General features: G+C 39.4%; 1 protein-coding gene across 2 annotated transcripts in view; it reads left to right on the top strand.

Annotated features, from left to right (window-relative positions):
- Positions 1–7863: 7863 nt before the first annotated feature.
- Positions 7864–14052, top strand: part of RAP1B (RAP1B, member of RAS oncogene family) — a 45637-nt gene continuing 39448 nt past the window's right edge. For both annotated transcript variants that reach the window (XM_053896002.1, XM_019455042.2), the window contains exon 1: positions 7864–8072. The gene's annotated coding sequence lies outside the window, so the exon portion shown is untranslated. The remainder of the gene's footprint in view (positions 8073–14052) is intronic.

Here is a 14052-nt window from a genome sequence, read left to right as displayed (position 1 = left end):
TTTAAAGTTTATTTATTTTTTTTTGGGGGGGGGGGACAGGCAGAGAGAAAGAGAGACAATCCCCAAGCAGGCTCTGTGCTGCCAGTGGGGGGCTTGAACCAAGCAGGCTCTGTGTTGCCAGTGGAGGCGGGGCGGGGGGGGGGGGGGGGGGGGGGGGCGGCAGGAAGGGAGTTGCAGCTTGAACCAAACCCGTGAGATTTGGACCTGAGCGGAAATCAAGAATCAGACCCTTAACCTACTGAGCCACCCAGGCACCCCTGTGAGCTTCTGACATTTAGCTGGCATAGAAAGCCATGGGAAAGACTAGAACTTCCCAGAAGAAAGTAGACAACAGGAAAGGGGCCCAGGATCCAGCTCTGGGGGGGCTCCAACCCTTAAAAGGTCAGAAGGAAGAAGAGATAGCCCAAAGAGAGTGAGAAAAAACAGCCAGAGAGAAAAGAGGAAAACCACAAGGAAAAGGTGCTGTGAGAACTAAGCAAACAGTGTTAGAAATGCTGATTATGGGTGATGGGCATTGAGGAGGGCACTTACTGGGATGAACACTGGGTAGTGCATGGAAGTGATGAATCATGGGAATCTACCCCCAAAACCAAAAGCACACTGTATACACTATATGGTAGCTAACTTGACAATAAATTATATTTAACAAATAAAAATAAAAATAAAAATAAATAAATGTGCAAAACAATGAATAAATAAATAAATAAATAAATAAATACTGATTAGTAGTAGTTGAAAGAGTCCAGGTATACCTTGTTTTATTGTGCTTCACAGATACTGTTTTTACAAACAAGCTTTGTGGCAACCCTGCATCGAGCAAGACTTTTGGCACCATTTTTCCAACAGCATTTATTCACTTGGTGTGAACGTATCACATTTTGGTAATTCTCACAATATTTCTAACTTTTTCATTATGATTATATTCGTTATGATGACGTGAAATCAGTGATTATACTTGCTGAACACTCAGATGATGGTTAACATTTTTTAGCAATAAAGCATTTTTAAATCAAGTTATGTACATTGTTTCTTAGACATGCTATTAATAGCACGAGTCATAGACTGTAGAATATGTGTAAACATAATTTTATATGCACTGGGAAACCAAAAAAATTCAAAATTCGTTTGCTTTATTGCAATATTCACTTTATTGTGGGGGTATGGAACGGAACTGGCCGTATCTCCGAGGTATGCCTGTATTTTTAGAACTGTGTTTTTAGTATCTATGGATTAAAATAGGCTTTTTTAGGCTTCCTTAATAATCAAGTCATATTTTCAGATACTCATGCTGTAAACTTTACATCATTGTTTCCACTGCATACATATTTTCAAGTTATAAGCTACTGACATAAAGAAACTTGAGAACACAGCCAATCCTTAATTGAGGACTGTCATAAGCAAAGCAAAAGGGAAGGTTTAACTATAACACTTGTTGAATTCTTACTATGTTTGCACAGTTTTATTGTGCCAGAAGTTGTAGGAGGAACCAACATTTATTGGTAATCTTCCAGATGACGACAGCTAACATTTATAGAGTGTTTACTTTGTGGTGGGCACTATTTGCATTGTTAACTCTTTTAATCCTCACAATAATGCTGTAATGTAGGTTCTATTATTGTACTCATTTTACCAATGAGGAAACTGAGTTGCCAGAAGTAAATTCTCTAGGATGAATGGAGCCTGTGTTTGAATACTTGCAGTCTGATTTCTGATTCCAGAACCAATCCACTAATCGCTGCTCTGTATTACTTTCGTTTTTGTATCTGCTCTCTTATTTTTAAAAATTTCAAAGCCCTACATTACAGGCATTGTCACATGCATTTTGAAGATTACTAAAAGGGAACATGGAAAGGTCAAATAACTGCCAGAGGTCACAAATACATTATGATCAGCTTGGAGGGTCTAACAAAGATTAGAAAGATCCCCTAAACTACATTTTATTTCTACTATGTGATGCCAGGCAATATGGTAGGTAGAAAAGTTGTAAGATGCCGTCTTGGTTCCCAAGAATCTCAGGTTAGAGAGAAAACAAAAGCTATTTAAATAAAGTAATGTCTGATAAGTACCAAATGAGTGGTAAAAACAATAATTATTAGAGAAATTCAGAGAAGCAAGAAACCACTGGATCCTAAACAATGACTAAGCTTTAAATAAGTACAAAAGAGACAAGAGAGATTTTCTGGATGAAAAAACAGCATTAGTTGAAGAATGGTAGTACAGCATGGTGCCAAAAGAAGGCAGACAAAGATAATACATTTCAATTCTGCCCACATATTTCTATATGGCCTTGGTCACTTAGTCTTCTAAGCTTTAGCCTTCTCATCTGTGTAATGGGTCATTAAAACCTACCTCTTGGAATTTGGCCATTAATATGGAGGTATGTGGTTCATACACAGGATTCAGGGGTAACTTGGGCTAGATGCCAAATGCTATCGCAACGATAAAGTCTGAGAGAATGCCTAACTTCTGAGCACCTATGGCATGATTATATTCGCCGTTTTATTTGGAGACAGCCCGGATTCCGAAAGTACTTATATGTGATGTTAAAAGATTTTCTTACTTTAAATTTCTTTTGAAAGTTTCATGACAGCGGGTATTTCATAAAGTTGGTTCTTCCAGTGATTTTCTCCTTTAACACTCATTTGCACAATGGCTTGGGGAATGTCATTTTCATTTGTATGGTTTTTCTCAGCCACAGCTTAAGAAAGGGAGAAATTTTAAGCACTGTCTGTTCCTTACATCATAGACATTCGCAATGACAAAATTATAGAACTGTTAGCTTTCTTTAATGTGGCATAGGCAGGTTTGGTGGTTAGGCCTCCAACTGCCAAAATAGAATACAGACAGAATTTGAAATATATCTTGAGACAAATAAGCAGTTATTACACAGAGTAGAAAACATGCCAAGCTGCCTCATTTTTCTTATATGGGAATAGTTGGTTTCCCCAAAACAGAAATCTTAGAAGCAAACAAACCACCCTAGGGGAGTATGAGTTCTGAGTAACAATGGTCTAATATGCTCTTACTTCGTCTCTTGTGTGATAAAAAGCAAAATTTAGAAAATAACTGCATGGAGTTTGAAACACGATCTTTGACCAAGAGAACAGAATGAACCTGAGGAGTTAAGCCATGGTTTTTTGTCTTTTGCATCAACAAGTAGTCTTCTTATCCTTCTCAGTCTGCACCTCCAACTATGCAGGATATTACAAAGGAATATAACTATTTTAATATACTATACACTATATACAGTGGTGTATATATATTATACATATATGTACATATTACATATACACTATACACATACATATTATATATATGTATCTATATAAATACGCACACATACATGAATACACACAAAAGAGGACAAAAATAGTAAGAAAGTGCCTTGAAAGAATCAAATTTCAGTATTGTTCATTTGTGAATGAAATAACATGATAATATTTAAGGCTAATGACTTCCAATGCTACTGTTACCATACTTAACTGGAAGTTAAACAGCATGACTCTTGCTAATGCTAATAATCATGAACTGTTAATTCATGAAAATCATGAAAGTTGTAAATTTGAGGTTTTTTTTTAAATCTAATTTTAGATTTGCAATAAGACCTCTATTTATGTGGGCTTTTGAAATAGAACTACTGAAGTATAGATGTTATTTGAAGTATAACTTTTTTGTGTGTTTTTTTTTGTTTTTTTATAACTTTTTTTTAAAAGTTTATTTATTTTGAGAGAGAGACAGAGAGAATGAGCAGGGGAGGGGCAGAGAGAGAGAGAGAGAGAGAGAGAATCCTAAGCAGGCCCTGACACAGGGCTCAAACTCACAACTGACACGGGGTTCAGACTCACAACCATGAAATCATGAGCCAAAACTAAGAGTCAGATGCTTAACCGAATGAGCCACCCAGGGCGCCCCTGAAGTATAACTTTTAAGGAAACAACATGAAAAATCAGAAATACTATATCAAGTTAAATGCAGCATGAATTATGGATAAGCACACTATGAATTAACTTCCATTAAAAAGGAAAAGATTAACTCTGAGCTTCATCTAGTCCCAGGGGCTAAGACATGACCATGTCCTACATTCCATCTTACAACAGTTCTGTAAGGCAGAGTTTATTATCCCCATGTTATATATGAGAAAACCAAGGCTCTCCATGGTTGAGGAATTTGCCCAAGACCGTGCAACTAACAAGCGCTGAAGCTGAGGTTTCTTGTGTTCTCCACTACTCCATAGTGCCTTAGGAATAGAAAATTCAACAAATACATTTTTTTTTTTCAGAGACAAAGGACTTTATTGCTCACAGCAAAAGCAGTAGCCAGAGCATCATGCTTGCACTGGTTCTACATATCCCTCAAGTCCTGTGGGGACAATGAAAATAGACTTGCCTAGATGCCTACACATGCAGAGGGATAGTAATACAGGAGGGAAACCCTGAGCTTGGGAGATGTGCTGCTTTTATAGTGAGTAGAAGCAATTCTGCTTTTGTGGGGGGTGTTACCTCATCCTTCAATATTGCTCAATACAAATACAACCCCGAGAGATCTCTCAACAAATACATTTTGAATGCCTATGATGTGAAAAGCACCATACCAAATGCAAGAAATACACATCCTGATCGTATGGATCTTCTCTTCTAATAGTTGGGGGAACCCAACACAAAGTGAAAATGCGGGCCTCTTGGGCTGCCTAGGTGGCTCAGTCAGTTAAGCATCCAACTCTTCATTTTGGCTCAGGTTATGATCTCACAGTTCGTGAGACAGAGATAGAGAGACCTGAGGCAGACTCTGTGCTGACAACTCTGACCCTCTGTCTCCTTTTCTCTCTCTGCTCTTCTCCAGTTCAGGCTGGCTCTCTCTCTCTCTCTCTCTCTCAAAATAAATAAACAAAAAAAAAATGCAGGCCTCCTGCTCAAAAATTATTTAAAATTTCAAGATGGTAACATCAGAGCATTAAACTGATCATTGAGCCTTTCTAAGCACAGGACCGCAATACACATCCATGAAGCTGGCCCTGAGCACAGTAGGGCAAACAGCCCCACTGCCTGGTTTTGTACAACCAGGGGCTAAGAATGGTTTTCACATTTTTAAATGGAAGAAGGAGAAGCAGGAGGAGGAGGAGGGGGAGAAGAAGGGGGGCGGGGATTTGTGACATGTGCAAATTATATGAAATTAAAATTTTAGTGTCCATAAAGAAAGTTTTATTAGAACACAGCCACACTCATTTGTTACGTATCCTATGGCTGTTTTTGCACAACAAAGTTAGAGTTGAGTAGCTGCAACAGGGACCATCTGGCAAAAGCCCTAAATATTTACCATCCGGCTCTTTACAGAAAAAGTTTGCAAACTCCTGTTCTGGAGGAAGGTAGAAAACAAGTGACCAAAAAAAAAAAAAAAAAAAAAAAAAAAAAAAGAGCCATAGGGTGTTACAGGGATTCAAAAGAGAATAAACCACGTTCGATTGAAAATATCAGACCATATTAGATTAGAAAGACAGTCTTTCCTAGAGAAAGTAAATGGACCTTGAATAGCAGGCAGGAGTGGGAAGGAACGCTTCAGGCAAAGGAGATCACCTATACCACACCAGAGCAGTGGGACAGCACTATATTTGGGCTAGGCGAAAAGTCCACTCTGACTGTAAGGCAGTGTTCAGTAAGAAGGAAAATAAGATATTATACAAGGATTTTATTTTGGTAGGGCAACAGGGTAACTGAAGGCTTTTTGAGGAAGAGACTGACTTGCTCAATATGCGTTAAGATAATTCATCTGGCAACGACGTGTAGAATAAATCACAGGAGGCATAGACAGGAGGCCACCAGGCAAGGTAGGAAGGTGTGGCTAAAGTCAAGGAGTTGAGACGTAGTGCCAACCTAAACAAGTGTGGTCTCAGTAGAAAAGAATTACTTATAGATGTGCCAACTGACTGATGATTTGAGAAAAGGCAGAGAAAGGAGGATCAGGCTGGGAAACTGTTTAATTTAAAAGATGGTGATACGATTAACAAAAGAAGAGGAGAAGAAACTAGTTTGATGACAAAAGATGGTGAGTTCAGTTGGCATGCATGACCAGTTGAAGTTGCCGGTGGAATATCCTGGTGAAGATTTCAAGAAGAGTTTGGTGCTGAGACATGCAGATTCTCGCATTCTCTGCCTAAAGATAATAGTATGATACAAGTGTAATGATTTCTAGTCTATTAAAAGAGAAACAAATGTATTTTTAATTAAAATAAAGTATTCCCTCAAAGTCTAAATAATCCTAACTCCAAACTTCTAAAACGAGCTTTGAAAAAAAAAATAATAATAAATCAAATGCCGGAAAGTCAAGGAAAGTTGAGAGAAAGAAGAAAAAACACTGGTATACTCAAGTAACATCTGCTTCCATGAACTTAAGAGTTTCAGGCTTTCAGACTTGATCAAAGTTTCATGCAAAGTCAAGTCAAATTTATTTAAAATTCATTCATTTAGATTTTATAAAAATTCCTAAAGACTGCTCTGAAATTTGCCTTTGAAATTTCCATTAAAAAGGGGTTTTCTAAGGAAATGGAAATTGCAGAAATATGTAACATTCAATTCATCTAAATTGAGAGATACCTAGAAAGCACTTACATACAGAAAACAGGAAAATTATAATTCATTCTTGAATATTCTTTAACTCGGTTAGTTTTCAGTTACTAGTATTCTTTACAGGAGTGAAATTAATCATACTTCTCATTACTCTTCCAAATTTATCAAAGTTCATAAAAACTTATTTTAAGAATCAAGTGGGGGTACCTGGGTGGCTCATTGGGTTAAGCATCTGACTCCTGATTTTGGCTCAGGTCACGATCTCACAGTTTGTGAGATCGGAACCCCCAAACGGGCTCTGTGCCAACAGCGAGGAGCCTACTTGGGATTCTCTCTCTCCTCTCTGCCCCTCCCCTGCTCGCACTCTCTCTCTCAAAATAAATAAATTCATTTAAAAAAAGAATAGTTAAACTGAACTAAGCAAACGTTAGTTTTCAATTACCTCCCAAGTCTGACTTTTTCCTGCACTTACTCTCTCTTTGAATCTCTTCTTCCATCAAAACTTCATTTCATAAAAGAGCTGATATTTTGTAAGACGGGTATTTATATTTTAGTCTTTTCTCTAATAATGTAAGTTCCCTTGTCAAGTTCCCGCCCTTTTCGGAACAAGGCATTTTTGGAACAGAGAATGCTTTCTGTCGCCCAGTAGCCTCACCATAAATCTACCTATGAGTAACCCGTTAAAGTGCCCGAGTCATTCATTTAAATATCCAATTTATTTTATTCATATAAATAGTTGATTTAAGTACAAAGTTGTTTGGGATCATAGGTTTGTTAAATGAGTTTGGCAGGGTAATTTGGACAAAGAGTTCACCCGAGTTAAGACACCAGTGTTTGAAATACTTGTCAAGAGAAAAACCCTTTGAAGAATGAAAAAGACCGTGCCCTGGCCTGGTTTCCTTCACGGGAGCTCTAGGTGTGGAAACTGCACGCTCAGTTACTTCCCAGCCACTTTCCCCAGCACAAAGGAATACGCGAGCACCAACTGTTAGGTGGCGTTGGTGACTGAATTACAGTTCGCAATAAAGGCATCTTTTAAGTTTCGAAGGGTTTCTAAGCCCTTCGCACCATGTAACCCGCTGAAGTCAGGGAAGCCGACACGCCTATGGGTCCCGAACCAGGTGGCCCAGGCGAAGCTGAAAGGGGGACGAGAGCAGGGAGAGAAACACCGCGGAGAAGACGCTGCCGCGAAGGGCGCCGCGTGGGTCCGGCCTGCGCTGCGGCGGCGCGCAAGGCCCCGCCCCCTCGGCTCCCCTCGCTCCGCCCCGCGGCCCCGCCCCTTCCTCGGCCGCGCACCCGCGCGCCCCGCCCGCGGACGGAAGCGAGAGCGAGGCTGAACGCCTGACGTCAAGGCGACACCGCCAAACCTCGCCCAGAGTCAGGCGTGTAAACCAGCCCGAGCGGCGGCGGCGGCGGCAGCGGCAGGACCGCCGTGGCGCCGGAGCAGCGACCCGGAGGGAGCGCAAGGCACGGGGCGACGCGGGCTGCGGGGACCCGGTGACAGCGTGAGAGGTTCGCAGAGTGTGTGCGTGGCCGCTGAGGGGAGCGGCGGCGGTGGCGGCGGCCGCGCGGGGCGGGGGCCGGGCGCCGGCTGAGGGGAGCGGGTGGGGTGCGGCGCGGGCCGGGCGGGGCGCGCGCGGCGGTCAGGGACCCTGGCGGCCGCGGCGGCGGCTTCACGGCGCGCGGCAGGTGGTGCGAGGGCCCGGCGGCCGGCCGGCGAACGCGCTGCCTCCCGGGCCGGCGGGGACGAGCCGCCGCCGCCGCCGCCGGGGAACAGCGCGCTTTGCGGAAGGGGTCAAATGTCTGAAATATGGCGGAGGAAGTGAGAGCCCGAGGACCCCCCCCCCCCCCACCACCCGCTCGCTCCCTCCTGCCCGCGGCCGCCGCAGCCTCTCCCGCTGCCCGCCGTCCCCCGCCGGGCTCCCCGGAACACTAGTACCCCGCGCCGGAGCCCCTTCGCTGGCCACCCCTGTGCCCTCCTGGGTGTGGGTGGAAGTTAGAACGGAAACCAGAAAGTTGTCCTTTGAGAAGACCCAGCTTCCCCCAGCCCCGAGCCAGGACGGGGAGCGTTCGGGGAAACCACTCCCCGGCGCCCTGCAGGCTCCAGCCTGACAGGGAAAAAGTTTGCCTGAAACGGGACTGGTTTGCTCCATTTGTTGCGGGAAGTGGCAGGAGGAAGGCAGCGGAGGGAGCCCCACCTAGTCTGGCAGCAGCCACCGCGTAGGGAAAAACTGTTAAAGGGGCCTTTCCTTTCGTCAGCAAGAGGAAATCTCTTTTCTCTTACAGAGGGAGACAAAATCCAGGAAGTTTGTCGTCTTCTCTTTTTCGCCATCTCGATGTGTCTAATCTTAAAACTGTCAGCACCATGAATTTTATTTAAAACTGTCCCCAGTTAACTGGGCCATTTGGATTTTTCTACTGAAAACTGATGGCTTTTGGAGAAAAGATCATCCTTGCGAGTTTAAGTACAAGATTTGCTTCCCCTTCGCCGCCACCCCCCCCCCCCCCCCCGCCCCACACATTTATTAGTTTAGCAAAGCATTTTTGCCCTGCAACTCTTGTTCGGAAGGAACATAAGCAGTTCTGTATTACAGTAACGGGAAATTACATTTTTAACGGGGTAGAAGTTGACACTAAATGAACATCGTGATTTTAAAATTAATTCAGTCTAATTGGATTTTTGTTTTGCTGGTAGCATCTAATATATATCGAGTACTTACAACTTAAAGCTTCTAACTTGTAAATTTTTGACTTTTTTGTAATTAGAAAGCTGTTTAGACTTGCTCAACAAAACCTTATCTTAGCAAGAAGTAACTAAAAGAAGGGAGATGTTCATTTAACTTCAAAGTCCTATCACTCCTGAAAGCTGACTCTTGAATAGTATTTGAGTCATAACGGAGTCATGGGACTTTTTAAGAGCCGGAAGGGACTATTTAGGTCATCCAGTCCCACCCTCTCATTTTATGGAGGAGGAAACTGAGGCCTAGAAAAGATAAGATTAGTTAGTGGCCTTGCGGACTTTTAGGACAGTATGTAGTAGAGAAACTGGAAGAAGAAATAAAGTATTTTTATAGTGAATTACATTTTTACAGGATAGTAATCATACACAAAACGATTGGTACCTTAGTCAAATAGTGTGGAAGAACCACTTGGGTAGTTTCATTTCCAGATTTTAGGAGAGGAAATTGACAGTCACGGAGGTTAAATAAATAACTTTAAGGACACAGAACCCTGAATGAGTGTCTTACTTGAGCCCATCTTTGCTTTTAAACTCTGCACTGCACCAAGTGTTTTCACTTGGATTTTCTTGTTTGGCATTCACAATAAATTGTGATGTTGTCTTATCTGAGGAAGCCCCAAAGCAGATCTTTAAAACACCTGTAGCCAGTTTTGTTTTAATGTTCGAGGTATCAATACAACTGAAGAGCCCAATAATACACTGGCTGAATTTAAAAAATGTGATGGGGGCATGAAAATAACTGCTCTGTCTTTTGCATTCTCTCCGTAATACCCCCCTGCTCCATTCCAGGAAAGTCCTCTCTTGCTGTGACACCTATCACTTCCAACATTCTGCTACTGTTCTGTTGTCATTATTCGTATGATTTTTGTTATCTTTTACTCTAAATTGTAAAGTCCAAGGACAGGATGTCTTCTTTGTATGCCCCAAAGCACGTACATTGCACATGTACGTGGTACATTGCACATAGATAATACCAGTTTGTTAAATGTAAGCATAATGAGGGGAGGAACTGATCCATTTCACTCACCATTATAATCTTAGTTCTGAGAACCTTGCCTTTGCACATAAGGGTTTAGCATTTAGGTAGAAAAATTAATTGTAGTAAACATTTAAGAGAGACTGTTTGGAGAGCACTTTGTCTTCCTTCAAAAATAAACATTAACACATTGGCTTTGGGATCCTTTTAATTTTACAAACTGATTTTCATTTTATCCTCAAGATAATCCTTAACTATAAAATTCCAACATTTCTCTTTGCTATATGAAAGGAAAGTAAGCCTCCATGCTAAGGGGCATCTATTGAGTTGTAATGAAGAATTAATCCTAAAACTTTGATCATGTACATAAATATCATATTAAGTGTATCTTCAGTGTAATTCAAGACTGGTAGAAGGCCTGTGCAGAGATTGATAACATGGTAACTAATTATACATGTTGTTTTAAGTAGAAAGTCTGAGATTGGGATGAGAGATTGCTCGTTCAGTTTTGACTTTTGTTGTAGGTATTTGATAAATATTTGTTAGGGGAGTAAAATTAATGTGTGAACTAGATCTGGATACAAAGAAAATTTCACTGTTTTACACGGATATTTAGTTTTTTCCCAAATGTGTGATTTTAAATAGGTAATTTTATTACTGAATAATACCAAGATCTTATTGATACACATGTGTCATTTTCCTAGACTTACAATAACATGTTCCCTAGACTTACAATAACATGTTCCCGTGTATATGTGTATATATAAAGACAGTGGGTATTGATCTGTGCTGTCTAAATTTGACACACCAGGAATAGTTTAGTCTTTGTGAACTAAATATTCAAAAGTGCTCTTTTTTTGTTATGACAGTGATGTCACATGTTCAGTCTAGAGAAAACTTGATAAAGATTTATCTTAAACTTTGTAAGACCACATAAAGTTGTGATTAAATATGTGCCTTGATTATGTTTCCCCTCTTACCATTTTTGAGGACTCCATGGTCTAAGAGATTAGGCTGAAGTTTTTACTATTAGCCTTTTTAAGTTAAATTTCTTTTAGAAAAAGTTAAGGAACAGATATTTTGGCTGATGCAATGATTCATTATAACATTGAACAAATTTTTCAATAAACAGGAGTACCATGTGCTGAAACACTTGGGCTGAAGCCAAATATTTTTCAGTGTTCTTAGATATTTTGCAGTAGTATCAAAAGGTACTAATTACCATTTGAGAACTTAAGTCTTTAGTTTATTAATTCTTTGGAAATCTCATGAATACATTGGAAGCAGTAGCTACAAAAAATAGAATGAATTTATCCATTTGCAATAAAGACTGGCTTGCTATACTTTGAGCCTAGTTGAACACTGGATTTTAAGACCAATCCCTTTTCCATAGAATTTCTCTTTTTGGGGGTGGGGGTGGGAGGAGAGAGCATGCACCTGGACCATGGGGGGGGGTGGCGGGGGACAGACCAAGAATTCCCAGCAGGCTCCATGCTCAGCATGGAGCGATGTGGGGCTTGATGTTACAAACCATAAAATCATGACCTGAGCTGAAATTGACAGTTGGACACTTAATGGACTGAGCCATCCAGGTACCCCATGGAATTTCTGTTTTAAAGACATTTAAAGAAGAACCATTTTTGTGCTGCCTTTAAAGAATTAAAATAACTTTTTAAAATGTGCCCCAAACAAAAAGAAATACCAGTATTCCATACTTGCTAGCTTTGATGTGTTTATTCCTGATGTTAGTCAAATTAAGGGTATATAGCAAGTGATTATTATTTCAGTAGCAATTTAAAAAGAATTTTTGTTCTGCATTAACACAGGATCAAGAATTTTTAAACTGTTTCTAAGGAACCTTAAATTTATAAAAGAAAGAAATGAACATTTAGGGAAATGTACCAGGTTTTAAATAATATTTAAATTACCAAAAGAAAAAATACTTGCAACATGAACTGCAGAATTTCCATCTGGTTTTTATTATGCAGAACAGTATCTGGAATATAACTATGATTAAAATTATTTGTATTTGAGGTACTTGAGTACTAGAAATATGTTTACTTTTAAATTAAGAATCTTAGTCTTTCTAACCACAGAGAGTAATTAATGTTCTGATTCTGGATTTTTACATTGAGCTGGCTTCTAAAGCTTACTCTTGTAGTTATGCTATTTTATAATTTTGTAGATAAGCTCCTTTATATACCTTATATATTTAATGTATGTAACCAGTGAGACCTTTTAAATTTAAACTGGATTCTGATCTTAGGAGATAATTTGCTAGGTAGTTTTTTCCAGTGGTGAGGAATTGAATGTTTTTAACTGTTGTACAGATAGACTCAATAAAGATATTAAAGGAAGAGAACATCTATTTAAAACAGTTATAAATAATTTTGATTGCTTTAAATTATTGACTTGGAATCAGCACCTTCACTACATTATAGATCTTGCTGAATTTTTCAGTACTTGCTCTGAAAATTTATCAGTAAATATGTACTTTTAACAAAATAGACATTTTTTCTTATTCAAAACTTAGCATTTCATTAAATAACTTTTTCTTGAAAACATACACAGAACTGATGGCCTCACTGGTAGATTACCTGTTGCTTTCCTCTGCTTTGTGGGAAGAGAAAAAAGATGAAAGAAAATCTGTTTTGTCTGTGTAATAGCAGTTTTTGGCAAAGGCTTCTGGAAAGGAAATGGAAAATGTTATATAAAATAAAGTTCTAATTATCTGTGTCTTCTAAAATTTATACTTCTAAAGTTTTATACATTGGAATATATTTTTCCAAGTCACTTTATTCTAAAAAAAAATTGGGAGACTTTCTGAAAGTTAATGGAACTGAGGATATCGATAAAATAAAAACTGTAAATATAAACTGTTTAATTAATAGGTTTTTGGTGTCAAAGTGGTATGCATATTCCATCCAACTGTTACCTTGTGTTTTAAGGTTGCAGTGAGAATATTATTATTTTATGCTAACAAAGTTATAGCTGCTACTTCTAAGATTTATAAGTTATGTTTAAGTTACTTGATAACAAAACTGAGGAATCCTTTGGTAATCTTGAATTCTATACTGTACAAATAATAAGGATAGGGATGAAGTATATAAATATGTGTATATTTTCTTCTGCTCTTGAAATTCTTCAACTTGAAATTGCACTGGGTTTGTATTGGTAAGATTGGCTGCATTTTTAAATGTTTGTCTTTTTAATTTTCTTGTTAAAGTGTTTTAGAATGCAGAAGAATACAAAGAAGACAATATGACTTATAATTCCACCAGTACAGTGAAGTTTTAGGCAAAATTTGTACTTCCCTTTCTGAAGTTTTCCTACTCGTGGTTCCTCAGTGGGAAAAATAACATATATTAGAGTTGTTGAGGATTTTTTTTTTTTTTTTTTTTTTTTTTTAAGAGAGTGCACACACCGATGAGGGGCAGGGGGAGAGGGCTTGGAGCCCAACACACGGCTTGATCTCACAGCTGTGAGATCATGACTTGAGTCAGATGCTTAACCCACTGAGCCACCCAGGCATCCCTTGGGTTGTTGAGGATTAAGTGGAGTATTATCCGTAAATTATTATAGAGACTATACTAATGTAGTATTCGTTCTTGTTCTATAAAACTTTTATTCCTCTGTAGCATTGCTTCTTCCAGCTGAAGTTGATTTTTAAGACTGTTATTAATGTATGAGTAAGGACTAAGACAAAATCATTGTGATTGTGAACAGCGTAACAAATTGTCTAGCTCAGTGGTTTTCAAAGTATGCTCCAAAGAATC

Source organism: Panthera pardus, unplaced genomic scaffold (assembly GCF_024362965.1).
Source record: "Panthera pardus isolate Hobbes unplaced genomic scaffold, ASM2436296v1 HiC_scaffold_6, whole genome shotgun sequence".
Lineage (NCBI taxonomy): Eukaryota > Metazoa > Chordata > Mammalia > Carnivora > Felidae > Panthera > Panthera pardus.
This window is presented reverse-complemented; position numbering and strand designations above follow the sequence as displayed.